The 17027-nt window shown below is 56.1% G+C and overlaps 1 long non-coding RNA gene across 1 annotated transcript; it reads right to left on the bottom strand.

Annotated features, from left to right (window-relative positions):
* Nucleotides 1-10965: 10965 nt before the first annotated feature.
* On the bottom strand, nucleotides 10966-16753 carry LOC112666190 (uncharacterized). Its single transcript, XR_003140767.3, has 4 exons — nucleotides 16535-16753; nucleotides 15156-15237; nucleotides 13202-13260; nucleotides 10966-13082 (listed from the first exon to the last, which is right to left on the bottom strand). It is a non-coding gene; the product is annotated as an uncharacterized LOC112666190 (long non-coding RNA).
* Nucleotides 16754-17027: the final 274 nt, after the last annotated feature.

The following is a 17027-nucleotide window of genomic DNA, read 5'->3' as shown; positions in this document are numbered from 1 at the left end:
ATCAGGGTCTCGTTCAAGTGAGCAAAGCGTTCGTATCAAAGAGAGAGGGGCCACTATGTCCAAGTTAATTCAATTTGGCCCAATGGAAGCTTCCTGACGTGGGGTCATAGAGAAAATGCGATGTGGAAGGAAGGTGGCCGTAAGGCGAGCACTTTCCATATGTGACCTGAGCGTCCGTGGGAGGAAGAATGGGGGCAGGGCAGTATGGTCGGAGGAACAGCCCATGCAAAGGCCCCGGGGCAGGGACCACAGGGGGGCCAGTGGCGTAGGAGGTGAGTGGCTAGGATAGAAGGGATGTAAGGGATTAGGTCAAGAGATCACCAAGTCTAAAATTTGTCAGGCCTGGTGGCCCCGGTGGAAGACAGTAGATTTGATCCTGCAAGTGATGGAGGTTGTGCAGGGGACACCAAGCTCGGGCTAGACAGAGAGGGTGGCATGGAAGCAGGGGGCCCCGATGGGTGGCCAATCAAGGACAGAGAGGAACACTGTTGGCTGGGGCAGGAGGTGGGGAGGCCGGAATCCAGGAAACAGCGGGGAGGCGGCGGGGAGGCTGCTGGGACAGTCCCACAGCCGTTCGGGTGGGACCCCTGGCCTGGGCTCTGGGGCCTGTGGGTGGTTCCCAAGTGCAGTGGGCTGGATACCTGCTGGCCCCTGCCCGTGGGGTCCTGCTTCCACCTGCCCAAACCTTCGATTCTCTCTGGGCAAATGCCTGTGTAGACATGCTCTTCTCTCTACGGCCAAGACCTTGTTTGCACCTGCTGTTTTACAACTTATAAAACCCTTTCACTCACATAAGCTCCCGACAGTCCTGTCTCGGGATATTTTGGTCAAGAAATGACAGTTCAGAAAGGCCAAAGTCGCACTGCTGGGGGTGACTCTGGAGGGACCTGGTCCCAGCTCCCACCTGTCCCTTGTCCACCTGCAAGCATTCTCTCGCTGTCTCCTGACGCACGTCCCAGGATACACGCCCCCCACCCCCGGTCCCACCCGCACCCAGAGGAAGGCTGGGCACCCTCCGAGCTGGCCCCCAGAGGCTCTGCCTTGGACACACCCCGCACCCCCTGCAAGGCGACACTTGACAGAACATTGTCAGTGGTTCACTTTCATTCTGGTTTCTGCAATGTTGAATTTTCTGTGATGACAATTAGGAGGATTCCTGATTATTTGTTATCTGTGTCCCTGTGTTGGGACCAGTGATTGCTGAAGTGAGTCATTTGATCATCCCAGTGATGCTGTGAGCAAAAGACTGGCTGACCCCGTGCTGTGGGCGGCATGTCTGTGTCCTCCCGTGGTCACGTGAAAGCCCTAAGCCCTGATGTGGCTGTAACCGGAGGGGGCCTTTAAGGAGGTCATTAAGGTCATATGGCTGGGGCCCTCATCCCACAGGACTGGGGCCCTCGTAAGGAGAGGGAGAGACACCAGGGGGTGTCATTCGGTCCCTCCATCCCCCTACCTGTCTTTCTCTTTCTCTCACCAGTTTTGGATAGGGAAACTGAGGCACAGAGCGGCCTGGGGACTCCTCCAAGGGCGTTCTGACCTCTCGGATACAAGGGAAGCCCTCCCAAGCCCCCCGAGCAGTGTCCTGGGCCCTGCTCCTCCCTCCGAGGCCTGGGCTGTCTGTGGGGCTGCAGAGAGGCGGTGGCGGCGGTCCCTCACGGCCCCGGCCCCCCTTCAGTGCTTTCTGGGCGGCCACCCCCGGGGTCAGGAGGCTTCCTTCTCCCTTCCTCTGGGCCCCACACCGTCGGGGTCACTTTCCCCACCCTGGGAGAGCATCTGGGCATCTGGGTGGATGTCTGTCTGTCTGGCGTCCAGGACAGCGTCCTGCCCAGGTCTCCATGGGTGGACCACCCTCGCAGCCGTGCTGGACGGGCCCGGGCAAGAGGAGGGTGGGGGGCCCCGGGTGCGGGCGCCTTTGCAGCTCTGAGTGCCCATCGCACCTGGAAGTTTATAGAGTCTGAAGGGTAAAAATATACCTGAGAAGAACAGGAGGCGCCGGGACCAGAGACAGTTCCTCCTCCCTTGTCGGGGTGACAAGGGTGACCGGCCTGAACCGTGTCGCTGGCCACCTGGACGCATGAGCCAAATTCCACTGGAGCGACCTGCCCCCGTCCCGGCTGCTTCTGCACCCGCTCCAGACCTTCTGTGCCCTGTGGGTCTCCCTCAGGGGTTCAGAAAGGACTTCCGGCAAGTGCACGAAGTAGGTGCCCTAGGTATACAGTAGGCATTCCATAAATGCGGTCTGGAGTTGACCAGGTCAGTGGGGGGACTCTCTGAGGAGAAGCACAGCAGGGGGTGTGGGGCCTGCACCTGTTCGCTGGGTGCCCGGCCAGAAGCTTCCTGCCTGCAAGCCCGGGGAGACCATCCCGGGTCCAGAGCAGCAGGGACCCCACTCCCAGGGCCCTGGCCCTGCAGGTGCGCGCACGCACACAGTCACACACACACACACAGTCACACACACACAGTCATACAGAGTTACACACACAGTCACACACACAACACACAGTCACACACACAGTCATACAGACACACATCACACACACACATCACACAGACACACATATCACACACACAGTCACACACATAGTCATATAGACACAGAGTCACACACACAGTCACACACACATCACAGACACACACACATAGTCACATACACAGTCATACAGACATACACACACACCACACAGATGCACACATAACACACACAGAGTCACAGACACACAGTCACACACACAATCACACACAGAGTCACACATACATAGTCACACATACAGACACAGTAACACAGTCACACACATACAGTCACACTGATATACACACAATCACACACAGTTATACAGACACACAGTCACATCACTCACAGACATAGTCACACAGAGTCACACACACACACACAGACACATAGTCACATCACTCACAGACATACGTAGTCACACACACACAGAGTCACACACACGGTCACATACAGACACACACACAGACATGCACACAATCCCACAGATTCACACAGACACATCACACACAGAAACAGACACAATCACATCACACATAGACACACAGACACAGTCACAGAGACACATACACACAGACCCATGATCACAGACACTGATACACACACAGAGACTCACACACACGCACACACACACACACGCACCCCTCCTGACTCTACACATGGAGACAGATCTCGCCAGTTTAATCCAACTAAACTCTCAAAGTTCAGAGACTTTCAAGCTCATCTCAGATAAAGAAAAAATGGTTCAAAGCCCTTTGATTACACCTGGGTCTCCGCCACAGGCCGCAGGTGGAGCGGGTCTTTTTCGGGAGGAGGGCCTCTCAGGAAGGTCTGACCTCGTGGGCAATGACCCACAGTGGAGCCGAACTCTGCGACTTGTGCTCGAAATTTGAGGAGAAGCCCAGAGCGCAGGGTGCGACACGTTATCCTATGACAGCGTCCTTTTCCTTCCCTCCTCGACCTGAACGGGAATGGAGACGGTCTGCGCTACATTTAGCGGAGAGGGAGGTGCCTTTGTTTATTAAAAGAAACGAGAGATGTTGGGTGGTTCTTAAGTTATTTAAAGTCCTTCCTTCTGCTTAATATTCTGCGTATGATACTGGATACGTGACAAGGCGCATCGGGACAGGAGAACAGACCCGATGGGGAAGTCAGCGAGTTCCGCATGTACCCGAGGGGTCCCCAGGGGTCGGGAGGCGGTGGCGGCCGTGCTTACGGGTCGCACGCAGAGGGAGAATGAAAGACGAATCCCAAATCCCGGGGTGAAGGGCTGCAAAGCGGGACGGGATCCTCAAGGTGCTCCCACCGTACCTGGCCCGCAGGGGAGGGGCAGCCTGACCCGAGGGCAGGTGCACCTGCTGGCGCTTTAGCCTGCGGGGGCCCTTCCACCTTTCAGACGTGTCCTAACTTCCTTCTCCTTTAGTTCACAGGACAAGCCCAAGGAGGAGACCGAAGGAAATCCCCCAATGAGATTCGGGTTAAGTGTGATTTACCAGAGTCGGAGGCCACATGGATGCTGGTGGACCCCAGCCCGAGAGTGGCCGGCAGCGCACACCCTCGCCAACCGCCACCGGTGCGCCTACGCTGCTGACTGAGACTTGACGCCCTGTTCTCTAGACCTAAGACTGCAATTGGCTTCAGAGCAGACCCCTGTGGATGCCAGCCCCGCCCCCCGAAATCATGCTCTGCCAGTGTCCCCACGTGGTTGCCCATGAGGCATGTACCACCAAAGATCCGGCCGTTGGGCCTCTTGGCCGATTTCGTGCTGACACACCCCGCCCATGGGACTCAGCTTCCCCATGTGGAAATGGCAGGGTGGCCGGGGTGCCCAGAGGGATCTTGACAGTCTCCCAGCCCCCGAACTCCACCCCACACAGCTCCTTCCACAGATCCGCACTGGGACCTTGCTTCCCGGGTGTAGACGACTGTGCTCAGAGCCTACTAGTCACCCCCCAGTGCTCTCCCCGTGACGTCTGACTTCTGTTCTCCCTTCCAGTTTAGCAGTTACGTTATATTTGTTTTGTTAGAGGCCACCTTGACTCCTTGTATAGGTTGCGCACAGTATAATTCCAAATACACGCGTGGAAGGGGGGAGGAAAGAGGCCAGGAAGGGTGGGTGGGTAGGTGGGAGAGAGGGCAGGGAGGGCATGCACAGGGCACGCTCAGGGCGCCAGACCTCCTTTGAGCTGCCCTGAGACTGGATTGTTCTCTGGACCTGGCCAGCTGACCACCCCCTCCGAAGGCGGTGACCATTCCTGCCCTTACAGCCACACACCGCAGCGGCCGTTGAAATGCGAAGTGCCTGGAAGCCAAGAAGCCCTGAGACAGCAGCAGCCTTAGTTTCTCTAGGAGGACTCAGTGCCTCTGTGAGGTGAGGATGGGGGGGGGTTCTAGAATTTTCTCTCCCCTCTTCCTGCCGAGGATCCTGAGACCCCCAGGATGCTGATGTTCTCTCCAAGCGAGCAGAGGGCAGGGCTGGGGCTGGCCCCGTCACACAGCCCTCCCCACATGAGGTGGGTGAGCATGGGCCAGTTTCGTACCCTTCTGAGTCTCAGCAGCCACCGGTGCACAGCAAATCCAAGCAGGCGGCAGGCCTGGTCCCTTAGAGGGACTCATGCAAAGGAGGCTCTGTTTCCCTTTGTGGGAGGACGGGGCTGAACACCAGGACAGTCAAAGTCCTGAGCCGCCCACCGAATCCACCTCCAGGGGCCCGTGTGGGGTGAGGGAGAACAGCAACAAGCAGCAGGGGGCTGGGCGGCCCTGAGTCCCCGACCGAAACACAGCTCTGTGTTCATTGGCATCAGGAAGGCCTTTATCGCTACCAACCCCTGGCAGAGGCTTTGTGGTTCTCACCTGGCACCGGGGAGTGAGTGGAGTGCCCCACCTGCCCAGGGTCACGCGGGCACAGGGACAAGAGCCCCCACCTGCCCAGGGTCACACGGGCACAGGGACAGGAGCCCCCACCTGCCCAGGGTCACGTGGGCACAGAGGCAGGAGCCTCTATGCCAGGGCCCTTTCTGCTTGGCCCAAAGAAGAAGAGGCATTTTTTCTGGAAGCTGGTTCTCCCATCCACAGTCTGCAAATTTCCTGAATGGCACTGGCATTTCAACCCCCCGGGTCCCTCTGCAGTCCCAGAAGGGCTGTGAGGCCACCCCGCAGAACGCTTCTAACAGGTGCACGCTGGCCCCCGCCCCCTCTAATAGCCTTAATCTTAGGCCACATGTAGATGCTGTTTTCCTTGTTGGCCACGGGGGGCTTGTCGTACCAACAACTTGCTGGCAGCTCATCCTGGGTCTCTTTGACCTGGCACGGAGTGAGAGTAGAAGAGAACGCTCCAGTCTGCCAGGGAGACCCGTCTCCCTTGGGAACAGACGTCTGCACCTGCTCTTCCTGTCCTCTTTCGTTCAGGGGCTTCTAGCGGACGAAGCAGCAGGTCTCTGTGTTCCGTCCAGGTGGGCCAGGGCGCCAGCCCGACCCCGTGGGAGGCCCGCGTGGGTTTAGGTCTGGAACATGCTAGACTGCCCGTGCACCTCATGGCTTGGTCCTCACGTGGGAGTGGCATGAGAGAGGGGCAGAGCCGGAGGGACCTGCCCCCCCTCGCCCTCCAGGTGAGAACACTGAGGCTCAAGGTGGTGAAGCATTTGCCGAGGCCCCAGGGTGAAGGAGTGCAGGGCGGAACCACACCCGGCTTCTGCTGCCTCAAGGCCCCGCACACCTTCCACCCCGGGACGGGGCTGGGGACATACGGGCTCCCTCCTACACCTGCACCCACATTGCCGAGCGATGTTCCATACGCTCCTTTCCTTGTCCCCAGCTCAGGCTCCGTATCTGTAAAATGAGGGGGGGTGGGTCTCAGCCATAGCCCGGGGTGCAGCATCACCTTTCCCTGCAGCCACGGCCACGCCTGCCTCACTTTCCCAGACCAAGCCTTATGTCTCCCAAACCCACCTGCTGTCCCCATCCCACCCCACAGGCCATCGTCTCTTTCTCCCCCCCATCTGGCTAAATGGGGAAATGAAGCTTGGGAGTAGACGAGGGACCCACTCAGCGGGCCCGGTGTGGACACAGAGTAAGCATTTTGGATGGAAAAGAGAAGAAACAGCCCCACCACGAGTGCCCTCCAGGCCCTCAGAGGGGAGCGATGCTCCAGCCCTCCAGAGTCTCTGACGAGGGGCTGGCTGTGGCCAGATGTGCTTCTGCAACCCAGATGAAGAGATGTCGCTGCGGGTCCACTGGCATCTGGGGGGTTCTGGTCACCAGGACTCCGGCTGGAGGGGAGTGCATCACCCGCCAGAAATAAAAGGTGCACTGTCCTGACCCACTGATGGGTGCTTCCTACCTTGCAGCCCTAAAGCGAGGTTCGTGGTGACACTGGAGACACAATTTGTCCCCCCTGCCCCAGACCTGTCTCTGACCAAGGCCCATTTGGAGCTGTTTGCCCCCGACACCCCTCCCCTCCTGCCCTAGTTCCCGGGTGTGAATGGAACAGGGAGCACGTCCGCTCTGCCTTTGGTCCCCAGGTCCTGCTCTCAGGAGCTGGGTCACCAGCAGGTCCCGCTTGCACACCAGTCATATAGAAGGACAAACTGTGTTCCCTGCCTTTGGGGCTTCCCCAACCGTCCCAGTGGGTGGGCTAGGGTCCCTCAAACCCACATGCGCATCCACCAGCCGGTGAGTGTCACTTATTGAGAAACAGGCTTTGCAGCTGCTAACAAGCTACGGTGAGTCCTGGGCTGGGCCCGAGGGCAGTGAAGCCAGGAGAGGAGGGAAACCGGTCGTGGACTCAGGCCCAGCCTAGTGCAGAACAAGCGCTGAGGCCCTGACGTGTGCCAGGCCTGGCCTTCTCTCCTGGACCTCGTGTCCCCACTGGGTCCCTGTGTCATGCGTTCGTGCCCAGGCTCATCCCTTCGCTGCAGCTCTGGCTTGAGTTAGAAACGATTGGATGCTCTCAATCCACCTGCCTCGCTCCAGAGATCCTGGCCTCGGTCCCCTGTCTGGGGTCACCTTGGAGATGATTCTCAGAGCTGTCCCTGTCCCTGACACCCAGTGCCTCTGCTCCAGATGGGTCACACTGCTCTCCAGGTCATTTGCTCACAGCCGGCCAGTGACTCTGGGTTGGTAGGGTCCTGACCTGCCTTCTTGCTGCAGCCAATGATCCCCTTGGAACCCAGCTCTGGGGGTGACGCTCCCCTGCCCCCTGCTGACCTGACGGCCTTGCTCGCTGCCACCAACTGAGCCTGTCCCAAAGCCTCCTTCCAGCAAGCCAGGCCACACACCACCTGGCCTCCTCCTAGGGTCCCCATTCACTTTCCCTCCTGGAGCTCCCACCCTTAAGGCCTCCTACCAGAGAAGCTCTGTCTCCCTGCTTGGGGAACACATCTCCCACTCTCTGGGCAGGGGGGACACTGCCCTGGGCTTCATTCCCATTGCCCCTCTTGCTCAGCTCACCCCAAGGCGGGCGACCCCTACACAGGTGCTGCTTCTCTGGGATGACTCATATTTCCAGAGTGTGATCCCTCCACGTGGGAGCTTGGCCCACCGGGACCGAGTGGGTTGAGCTAAGAAAAATAGCATGTAAATAATTTTTAATATGTTGAGGGACATTAAAAATGCATTGGGAAAGCTGGCTATTTAAAGGAATGGCCTAGGGAATCATTTCCTAAAAATGAGATCCTCTTCTTAATGGGGATAATCACTCCCTAATTCGTAGAGTGCCCGTGTTTGAATCTTCATTGACGACATTGCCTCCCTTAATATAAAGAACATCTTACAAGGACATTTTCTGTTGCCAGAAGCTTTATTCCCAGGGGCAGTCATAACGCCAATGAGCGGGTGGGCCAGAAAAGACAATGAAATATTAAGTAAAATTGTCAATTGTCAATTGTCTGAGAAACTATGAAGTACATTCGTAAGTGGCTTTGCTGGAGGTAAGGGCTTACTGCCCAGCCAGAACGGTATACGTGCTTTGCGGGGCTCAGGACCAAAGTACAGGGCCCTTGTCCAAAAATGGTTAAGAATTTCAAGGCAGGGCACCTGGGGGGCTCAGTGGTTGAGCATCTGCCTTCAGCTCAGGGCGTGATCCTGGGATCCTGGGATAGAGCCCCACATCCTGACTCCCTGCTCAGTGGGGAACCTGCTTCTCCCTTTCCCTTTGGCCCCTCCCCTCCACTTGTGCTCTCTCTGTCTCTCGTCTCTCTCTCTCTCTCAAATAAATAAATAAATAATTTAAAAAGAAAAAAAAAAAAAGAAATTGTAAGGCAGCGACAGCAGAGCATTAAGCCAACCACAGCCCCTCCAAGCACCAGACACTGTGCCAGTGCCCGGGTGGCACATTCCCCGAGCCAGCCTTCGACTGGGGATCCTGTGGCTCTGAGCCCTGGATTGTGGAACACATAGATGACGGATGTCACTGGCATGGGAGTGAGAGGGAGGTCCCAGGGGACCCTAGTACTTGGGTGAGATTTTGTGACAGTTCCCAATCGATCCTCCGAAACACAGCTTCAACATCACTGGCCCTGGTGTGGCACTGGCCACCCTTCCACAGCCCGCCTGGGCATCACATGCACTCTCACGCCATCGCCTGTACCCCCACCGTCCTGCACAGAGCAGGCTCCTCCACACAGAGCCTGGCCCCCTGGAGGAGCTCGGTGGTCCTTGAGCACAAGAGTGAAGGAGCAAATGAAAGGGTGGACAGAGCATGTGAGTGTGAGCACAGGCAGGTTGGGTGGGGGGGACCCTCTTTCTCACCCTCCTCCCCCCACCTTCCTTCCTGCACAACTCTGAGCCTGTTTGGACTCGTCCCCACCTCCCTGGGGGCTCTGGTCTCTTCCACTCGTGTCCCCTTGTTCCTCTGAGCTGGACTTGGTCTGGATGGCTTGCTGTGGGTCCAGTGTCAGGTGGCTCCCCACTCTTTTTGCATCCAGCTCCCCTGACACAGGGTGGAAGGACACACAATAAGGCACAGAGTTAGGGGGCTGTTACTGTGGGGCAGCATGTCACTGAGGCTCAGAGTCTTCCTCCCTGCTCACTCTGGCCAGGGCCTTCCTTCACGGACCAAGGCAAACAAGGCGGGGAGCCCTCACTGGGACCCTCTGAGATGCTGACAGGTGTGCCCCAGAACCCTCTAAAGGCAAATGCTCTCTGCAAGGTTGGCGGACTCCAGCACAGAAGTTGAAGGCAGGACTGGAGGGAGGATGGAAGCCTGGGGAAGCACAAGGAGCAGCTGCAGGGGGTCTGCACTAAGACTCCCAGCTCTCCCCACTAGGTACAAGGGCGGCAAGGGTTGGGGGCGCCTCTGAGCTTCATATGCGCTCCTCTCCCCCTGGCACTTGCAAGACACACGGAAGTTCAGGTGGGGACAGAGCACACGGTCCTGGGGGAGTTTTTTGACTCTGTGGCCCACACTCACATAGAGAGAAACCAGTCCCTCCCAGGATGCTTAGGGCTTTTGCCAGCCTAGGGCCAGGATGAACTCTGGGGCTGGGACCCAAAGGGACTTGGGGCCCAGGGCCACTCTGCCTTGCTTCTTCCAAAAAGCCCCCCTCTGCCAACACAACTGGTTGACCAGACATGGGCTCAAAGAGGCTGGGGTGGGTGCGGGGTGTCCCCTCCCAAGAGGTCAGGGCACTTAGAAACTCCCTGCCAGGGGGTACCTGGGGGGCTCAGTCATTTAAGCAGCCGACTCTTGATTTTGGCTCAGGTTGTGATCTCTGGGTCCTGGGATCGAGCCCCGAGTCAGACTCCATGCTTAGTGGGGAGTCAGCCTGAGGATTCTCTCTCTCTCTCTCTCAATTCCTCTGCCCCTTCCCCTGCCTCTCTCTAAAAGGAAGGAAGGAAGGAAGGAAGGAAGGAAGGAAGGAAGGAAGGAAGGAAGGAGGGAGGAAAGAGAGAGAGAGACAGAGAGAAAGAAAGAAGAAAGAAAGAAAGAAAGAAAGAAAGAAAGAAAGAAAGAAAGAAAGAAAGAAAGAAAGAAAGAAAGGCAGTCCCTGCAGGCCCCCATGCAGCCTGCAGGCTCCAAACATCTACCTCTTTTCAACTAGCGAGCTGGGGGGTGAGCCCAGGCCTGGAGAAGGCAGGCGAGCCCAGCAAGCAGGCCCCTGGTGGTGTCCCCAAAGCCTGCTTCCGAGGGTCCTACTCAACCCCTATCGGACGGGCAAGCAAGGGGATGGCTGGTGTAGGGCGGGTAAGGGACTTACAGGTGCTGCCCCTTTGTCCACTCCAGCTGACCCCTGGGGTGCCCCTCCCGTGTTTCTAACCCCCCCTTCCCACCGCCTTCCTCAGGAACTCACCAAGACTGCACCTCCCTCTGAACTTCAGAAACCCCTCTTCCCCACAGCCCGCCCCCCACCTCCCCATGTGAATGCTCAGGGCTGCAGCTCCTTCCTCCCCACACGTCTCCTGCCTCCTGCCTCCTCTTCCCCAGGCACCTGAGAGCTCACATTGATCCCAATCACTCTTCTCCTGCAGGAAACAAACCCACCCCCACTCTGCAACGAAAGCTCCAGGAAAGAACTTCGAGGAAATGTGGTGCAATCCCCAGCAACACCAAAGAAACAAATTTTAGGATTCTAAGAAAGAGATTTTTATTTTTCCACTTCCCACTGCTGGTCTGTGCTTATCAGAAGAGCTGTTGGGTTGGCTTTTTTTTTACTCTATGTTGTCCTAGTGATTTTCCAGAATGGATGTTCACACCCCTCTGTGTGTACAAGCTGAAACACTGTCCGAGTAATAACATCTCCCGTCGATAGCATGCCTGAGCATTGGTGGGCTTCTTTGGCATTCAGAATCTTAGCTGACCTGCGCCTGACACGGTCCGGTGGTTTTATTACTCCCAGTGACAGATGAGGGCATGGAGGCCCAGGGTCGGTACCGTCCTTAGAGCCTTGGGGCCAAGGGGGCCCCTGCCTCGCGGGGCCTGCGCTTCTTACTGCTCCCTTCTGCATTTTTCTAAGTCACCCACCAGGGCTGGAACTGACCTCGCCAGCAGGGAAGGGGTGGAGGAGCGTCCTGGCATCTGGCTGGGGTACCTCAGTCCTGGACAGCGTCCTGTGTGGGGCCTGGCCTCTGTTTACCCCCTCTGGGTGCTATCCAACCTTCTAGCTGGCACGTGGGGTTGACCAGCTGCCCCAAGGAGTTCCAGGCCTGAGTCTATGGGATCGTTCTGGGGCTTCATGGCCAGCTTAGTATTTCTCTTGCAGGCTGATGTGTTGGTTTTGGGGTGACTCCCATTCATGTCGGACACTAAACTAGTGGAGGACTCCAGGTTACTGATGGTCCACTGCCAGCCCTTGGGCTTGAGCTGTGTGGGGACCACACGTTAGCTTTCGCCTGAGCACATTCCGACTGGTGCCATCTCTGGTCTACAGCATCACCTGTCAGAGGGTCCTGCCCAGGGCCACCCCACCTCCTCCAAGGGCTTTCCAGATGGTTCATTGTCCCACACACCCATGGTCCTTCCAATGCCCCTGATCAATACTCTGAACCCGTGCTCTTCCAGGTGAGTCGCAGACCATGCTGCCGAGGGACAGCCCCTCCTTGTGTGAAAGGGACCCCTCTTCTTGTTCTACCCACGGCTCCTCGGCCATCGTCCCTGTCGGTGGCAGTGTGCGGGAGGCAGAGGTGCGGTCAGCGGTGAAAGAGATGGAGCCCAAATCCTTCAGGAGACACCGACAGAGACGAGATGGCTCTCTGTCCGCGTTGTGAAGTTCAGAATGGCAAAATCAACACGAGCAGAAAACAAGCTGTCATTCATCGTTTTGTGCCTCCTCTGGCAGATGTCCACATGAGTATCATTCACAGAGCAGAGTGACAACCTCTGAGAGAGTCCTGGAGCCAGGACCACTGGGGAGGGGAGTCAGGTGGGTGACGCACCATCACGGGTCCTCATGGGACCGGTCTTGGGCGACTGCAGACGAGAAAGGTCTCAGTGCAGACAGACTCCGAGGAGCCACGGCCTTGTGGGTGAGAACAGTGTCACTGCCTTTTTCTTGCTGTCGGAGGCATGAAACTCCCCAGGATCGGTGCATTCGACAAGGAACACGGAGGGCTGGTTCCTGGATCTGAACAGGAAGCAAGGGCCCCCAGAATCTTCATGCACAACCGGCTGGCAGATACGTTAGCAACTCTTCTCTACCATTATTCTAAATCTAAACCACTGTACCTCTCGTAGGCCCACGGATCTGCAACGTGTCTTTTAATGACATTGTTTCTATTGGCGGCCGGGCTGCCCCTGTACTCTGCTGGGACTGAAGCCCCGTCCCAGTGCCCCTGGGGGTTCTAGTTGCAAATACTCTGCTCCTTAAGACACTGGATTTGAAATGTATCCTCCCCACCAGAGAAGCAGGACTTGCCTTTATCTGATGACATGTTGTCATCCAACAGTGATTCTGTTCCTGCTGTGGGATATCCAACCGTGAGATGCAGGGTCACCACTCTGAACTCAGTGGTTGGGGTGGAGGCTGCAGGTGCATGTGAGTGGGATGGGGGGCTCAGCAGCCCGGACCTGAGCAGGAAGAGACGTGTCCAGTGTGCAGCCTGGAGATCCGGGGGGGCTTCTGGCAGCAGGTGGCTTGAACTGCATTCAGAGGATGAGGGGGGTGGAGTGAGATACAGGCATGGGAGAGGTGAACGAGGGGGAAACTGAACAGTGACCCCAATGACCTCCACGTCCCAGGCCCAGAATCTGATTGTCACCTTATATGGCAGAGGCCTCCTGCAGATGACCCAGGTGGGCCCCAAGTCATCATGAGGATCTGTATAAGAGGGAAGCAGAGATGGGAGCAGTTAGGTGGAGGAAGGGGCCCCAAGCCAAGGAGGACAGGCCGCCACTAGAAGCTGAAAAAGCCAGGAAACTGATTCTCCCCTGGAGTCCCCAGGAGGAACCAGCCTTGTCAACCCTTGGCTCAATCCATTGAAACCAATTTCAGGCTTGTGGCCTCCAGAAAAGGAAGACAATACGTTTGTGTTGTTTCAATTTTTTTAAAGGATGTTATTTATTTATTTGAGATGGAGAGAGCATGTGAGCCGGGGGGAGGAGGAGGAGGGGCAGAGGAAGGAGGAGAAGCAGACTCCCCACTGAGCAGGGAGCACAATGTGGGGCTCCATCCCAGGACCCCAGGATCATGACCTGAGCCCAAGGCAGATGCTCAACCGACTGGGCCACCCAGGTGCCCCTGTGTTGTTTTTAAATTTTTGATAATTCATTACAGCAGCCACAGGAGACCAACTCACAAGAGAACCCAGATCTGGGGTGAGGACTGGACCCAGCTGTGTGGGCTCTCTCTTGCTTCCAGGGTCTTTTGGGCAGCCCCACCCCCTCCATCCCCAACCTCTGCCTTCACAAAGTGAAGGTCCCTTCCATCTCCACATGGCCCTCTCTGGACTTGGACCACCCTCTAGGGCTTTCTCCAGGGGAGCTCCCCTGGCTGCCCTCTGTATTACAAATGTGGGAACTCTTTCCCAGTTTGGGCTCCGGTTTTCTTGTCCTCCGACTGCTCAGTCCCTGTTACAAAGCTCTCTACCTCTGCTTGCTCCTTCCACCACTGACCTCATTGTCACCTCAAGGGCCCTTCTGCCTCCCGAGTAGGTCTGACTCCGTCAAAGCTCACTGTGCAACTGCCCGGACTTAGCCAAGTCTGCCCAAGACTGCCCAGCCCGACCCTGGGGAGAGAGCTCAGCTCAGCTACAGTGTGAGGGGATCGTCCACACGGGACCATGCTCCCCTCGGACACCACCTCCAAGTCCAGGGGTTCCCCAAACCATTCTCGGTTTTGATCATTCATTAAGAAGAACGCCCTGGAAGCCGTTACACTCATGGTAGTGGTCTCCTACGGGGAAAGGATGTAAGATGGAAACCAGTCAAGGGAAGGGACGTGTGGGGCAGTCCAGAAGAGTTCCAAATCCGAAGCTTCCATTGTATGCCCAGCACCTTACCTTCCTGGCGTCTGGGTGACAATAAGCACAGAGTATTGCCAATCTGGAAGCTCAACCGAGTTTGGGTATCAGGACTTCCTGCTGGGGCTTCGTTCCACAGCCAATACTCATGATTGAACTCAGTCTCCAGCAGCCCCCACCTGCAGGTTGGACTGATGCCTCTTGGTCCCAGGGGCTCACCGTGAGCCACCTCTTGAACCTCATAAACTGCTGGGGGTGGGGGCTCTGAGGGAAAACCCCCAAGAATAATAAAGACACTCCTGTCATTCTCAGGAAACTCCTAGGGTTTAGGGATAATCTCCCAGAAGCTGGGGACAAAAGCCAGAACTCTCTTTGGGGAAGGCCAAATGTTTTACTACACAATGACCTTGGGCCACTCAAACTCTCCAGATGGGGCTTCCTCATCTATCAAAACCACAGATCAGATCCAATCAACAGGATGGTTCTTCCAGTTCTGGAATGCCACCATCCTGTGGGCCTTTGGTCCCGATGCTCTTTATTCAATCACAATGGATCCCTCAGAGCTGTCCCTTTATCAGTGTGATGGAGTTATTCCCCTGAAGTGAGCTCCACCTCCAGTTCCTGCCCACCCCCCACCCCCACAATCTGCTTGGAGCTGGGGGCAGTTAGGGACTCAGATACCTCACTGCCTGCCTCCTTTGCCAGATAACTTACCACCATGCTAACAACTGAGAGAGACCCTCTATTGTCATACCTCTTGTTCTGGAGAGCTGCTTGATTAGCTCTTCCTTTGTTCCTGATGTTACTCCATTTCATTCATAACAACAAACTTTCTCCTTAAAAAAAAAAAAAAGATTTTGATGAGACAGATGGATTTTAAACATTTTAATCAATATATACTTGAGCTATTCCTTAGTTATTCCCTGTCCATTATCCATTCAAAAGCAACTCAATCACATTATACTCTAATTCTTTATTCGGTTAAAGACCATAACAAATTTGTGCTCTGGCCATGCATCTGTTCTCACCACTGCTTTGCATAAACTTGTATGTCCTGACGTGCAGTTTCCTGCAGATTACCCCAGTTAGACCCAGGAGCAATCCGGGAACCTGTTACGTGGAAGGGCCAGCTTCTAAGAAGGTCCGTGGCCACTCAGATCCTAATAAAAAATGTCTGATGTCTCTCAGTTAAAGATACCCCGCAAGAACGAAAGCCTGTGTATGCATTCACTCACTAAATAAGCTTTATTTGAGAGTTGACCGTGTGACGGGTAATGAGCTAGAGGATTTCTAAAGTTGTCTCCCGGTTACTAGTTGTGTCCGTTCAATGGTTTTTGAAAAGTCACTTGCTCAAAACAGGTTGCAGGGCCATCTTCTCAAACTTCAGTGGGAAGCCCAGGGGGATCCTGTGAAAATGCAGGCTCCTTACAGCGGGTCTGGGGATGAGCCAGGCTGTCTAAACAGCTCCCTGCATTGGAGTCCCCACCAGGCTAGTCTGCCGGGGTGCTGGCGCTGCCGTCACGGAGCACCACGGACTGGGCGGCCTACAACAGAAATATATCCTCACATAGTCTGGAGGCCAGAAGTCCAAAATCTTAATGTGGGCAGGGTGGCGCTCCCTCTGAAGGCTCCGGGAGGTGGTGGTGGTGGGGGGGTGTCCTTCCTGTCTCTTCCCACCTCTGGTGGCTGCCAGCGCTCCTGAGCTTGTGGCTACATCACTCCAGTCTCTACCTTTGCCACCGCATCTCCTTCCCCTCTTCATTCCCTCCTCTGCCCCCATGTCTCTCCTCTGTGTCCCTTCTAAGGGCTCTCTGTCATTGGATCCAGGGCCCACTCCGCTAATCTAACCTCGAGATCATTAACTCAGTTACTTTGGCAAAGACTTCTTCCAAATAAGGTCACATGCACCGCTTCTGGGAGTCAGGATGTGGGCATATCTTTTTTGGGAGGCCACCATTCAACCCCTTGCAGGTGGCCGAGCTGCTGCGGAGGTAAGGGACACAGGTAAAGCAAAGCCCTCACTGGGTGTCAGTTGCAGGGCAGTGGGGAGGGGGGACCCAGTCCAAGGCAACCTGGAATAGAGATCCAAAGGTGATGGGAGAGGAGCTCTGGGGCTCACCACCGGGACCTTACCTGCTCTCCAAAGTATCCTGGTTCAGTTAGCAACCGTGGGCAAGCAGGCTAAGCGGCCAGCTCCCACTGGGTGGAGGAAGCGGGTCTGCATCTGCTCTGAGTCAAAGAGGGATGAGGCCCTTGGCATGGAGTGAGGATAAGACAAGCAAATTGAAGTGAACCAGGAGGGGGTGATGGGCAGGGGGAAGGGGAGTGGGAGGTCCCAGCTTCTGGTGATGCAATGAGTAGGTCACAGAAAGGAAAGACACACGGGAACAGCCAATGGTATTGTGATAGGGATGTGCGGTGATGGATGGGAGCTGCACCTGTGGGGAGCGCGGCATAATGTGTAGATGTGCCCAGTGTCATACACCTGAAACTAGTGTAACGTTGTATGTCAGTTGTACTCAAATAAAAATAATAATAACTAATAAATCAGGCCTAGGATTAAACGAATAGAGGTGCATTAAACAGGGTAGTGCCAATACAAGACCAGGGCAAAGGAGCCAAATTA

Source organism: Canis lupus, chromosome 10 (assembly GCF_003254725.2).
Source record: "Canis lupus dingo isolate Sandy chromosome 10, ASM325472v2, whole genome shotgun sequence".
In the NCBI taxonomy this organism is placed as follows: domain Eukaryota; kingdom Metazoa; phylum Chordata; class Mammalia; order Carnivora; family Canidae; genus Canis; species Canis lupus.
The sequence above is the reverse complement of the archived record's forward strand: the minus strand, read 5'-3'. Positions and strand labels throughout refer to the sequence as shown.